The sequence below is a fragment of the Camelina sativa genome, chromosome 5 (genome assembly GCF_000633955.1).
Source record: "Camelina sativa cultivar DH55 chromosome 5, Cs, whole genome shotgun sequence".
Lineage (NCBI taxonomy): Eukaryota > Viridiplantae > Streptophyta > Magnoliopsida > Brassicales > Brassicaceae > Camelina > Camelina sativa.
The window spans coordinates 32,465,388-32,468,322 of NC_025689.1; the positions used below are offsets into that span (position 1 = coordinate 32,465,388).

General features: G+C 33.5%; 1 protein-coding gene across 2 annotated transcripts in view; it reads left to right on the forward strand.

Moving 5' to 3' along the window:
- The window catches only part of LOC104788218 (54S ribosomal protein L51, mitochondrial-like), a 17,506-nt gene that overhangs the window by 5,390 nt on the left and 9,181 nt on the right, over positions 1–2,935 (forward strand). The gene's annotated exons all lie outside the window — the stretch shown is intronic.

Consider the following 2,935-nt stretch of genomic DNA (forward strand, 5'->3'; position numbering starts at 1 on the left):
AAACCGAACCGAACCGAAATTCTTCAAATACCCGAATGGTTAGTAAAAATCTATATCCAAACTAACTGAAACCGAACCGAACCGAACCGACAATTAAATGGTTAACCGAAATATCCGAAAACCTAGAAGATATCAAATATTATATACTTAATATTATGCAAAACTATAAAATAAACTTAAAATATAAATTATTTCTAGATTCAAAACAATTAAATATTTTAAATAATCAATATATGTAAATGTTATTATTTTGAATTTACAAAGTTAAATACTATTTTGTAAAATTGAATCCATATTTTTCCCTTTTTTGTATTTTTGTTATTGTATATTTGGTTAATTTTGGTTATATTCGGTTAGTTTTGGTTATATTTGGTTTATTTGGTTAATGTTAATATAATTTATGTTAGTTATGGTTATTTATTTAAATAACCAAACCGAAACCGAACCGAAAGAAACCGAACCGAACCGAACCGAAATTTCAAAAATATCCAAATGGTTACTATATTACTATATCCAAAATAACCGAAACCGAATACAACCGAACCGAAACCGAATGGTTAACCGAATGCCCAGGCCTAGTGAGAACCTTTGTATTCACCCCATACTTTCTCAACCAATCAGAATGTTCTATTTAATATTTTATTTATAAATAAATCAAAATTAATATTTTAAAGCAAAACAAATTAAGGAAACAAATCATGTATACTTTTATTTAAGGAAAGTTAAAATATTGACTTGGTTTAGATTTTACAATTAAACAAAGTTAAATATCGGTTTGGATTTATAAATGAGAATTAGGGTTTAGATTTTAGAATTAAAACGAAATGATATGTCGGTTTGAGTTTACAAATGATGTGGTTAGGGTTTAGATTTTACAATAAGAACAAAATTATATGTCGGGTTGGGTTTATAAATGAGATGGTTAGGATTTAGATTTTACTATTCTCCATCTTTTGGATCCCGCATGCGACAAATTCGAAGGCGAATTGTTTTGTCCGTGCTTTGCATTCTCTTATCTCTGAAGTTTCTTTTGTAAACCTCTTCCCTCTGGCTTGGGCAACTAACCGAGGAAATTCTTTTTAAATTTATTGTTTGGTTGAAAAAAATAGATACACTTTTAGTTAAAGAAAATAGTTGTAGATGAATTCAAAAGTATTAAAATTAAACTAAATTTAACAAAGAATATATATTTAATTCTTTTCGTAAGTAAAAACAATGTATATAAAAGTAAAGAGATAAACTTTTAGTTCTTGAAAATAGTTGTTTTATTTTTTGTTATAATACACTAATGTATATCCATTTACAAATCTACTGTCTACATTACCACTAAAAGTTTATTTGTAGACACATATATATTTTACTGTTAAAATATAATCTTTAGTCTTAAATACTACCAACAAATTATATTTATGAACACATTAAATAACCTATTATATGTCTCTTCACTTTAACATTTTTATAGTTACAAAAGCACATATGTTAATCTTACATACTCATATATTACAATAGCAGTGACGATAACTGGGCCTTTTAAGGCACATGGGGACGGGCCGGAGATTACCTCTCTCCTAGCCAGTGTCTGGAAGGTTAGATGCCCGCCAAAACTCCACCACTTTATGTGGCAAGTGTTGTCTGGGTGCATTCCTGTTTCACGGAACTTACGGCGGCGGGGTATCGCGTGTGATTTGGGCTGCTCCCGGTGTGGTGCGGAGGAGGAAACCGTCAATCATGTTCTGTTTCTTTGTCCACCAGCACGTCAGGTGTGGGCCCTATCTCAGATACCGGTAGGCTCACATTGTTTTCCGGTGGGCTCTGTTTACGCTAATATGGATCATTTCTTGGACCCTAAAAGCCAGGGATCCCATGTGTCTGCCTACCCGTGGATTCTCTGGTATTTATGGAAAGCGCGTAATGCAAAGGTTTTTGAAAATATTACGGAAAGACCGGAGGAGGTGATTCGGATAGCTGAAGGAGAGGCTTTATCCTGGCAGCAGGCTCAGGAGGAGGGTGATGATGCGGATTCGATTGGCCAGCCATTGGTTGTTGAGCCTAGTTTTCGGAGGACACCCTTTTCTCTTCCAATGGTTTTTACAGGCGTTCGTTGTTTCGTCGATGGCTCTTGGAAGTCAGGTGACCGTTTTGCAGGAGCTGGCTGGGTTTGTACCAAGCCGCAGGATCCGATGCCAAGTATGGGAGCTACTAACTTTCGAAGGAGTCTCTCCCCCCTACACGCTGAAGTCGAGGCTTTCATTTGGGCAATGCGCTGCATGATCGGACATGATTACCATGACGTGGCGTTTTACTCAGACTGCGCTGACTTGGTGAAGATGGTGTCTTCGCCAAAAGACTGGCCGGCGTTCTCCACTTATCTTGAGGACATCACGATGGACAGGGAGGAATTTTCTTCTTTTTCCTTATCTTTTATTCCTAGGACTGCAAATATAAAAGCGGATCTCTTGGCACGCTGTGCGCGCACATCTCCGCATAATGTTCTGTATGTAAACAATTTCCCTCCGCATTGGCTCATCTGAGCTAATCTTTTGTTGACAAAAAAAAAAAAAAAATGTATCTAAACAACTTTACAATTAATTCCCAATACTATCCATATAACCAAACATAGCTAAAATATTTTAACATTAATTGTAAAATTATCCATATAATTGTAACATNCATTTTTTTAAAAACAGTAACTAATTGTATAATTTTCACAATCATTTTTTATCTTATATAAAATGTAATATTTTTCTTGTAATATAGCAATTTAAAATTAAAATAAATAAACAATATTTTAATTTTGAATTTTATGGTATATATATATAATTTATCTTATAATTAGACTTTAAATAAAAGGGTGAGTTACTAGAATATTGCATAAAAGCTTCCTTATTTTCCTTATTACAAAAGTAACATACAATTGTTTGTAATTACTAGACTA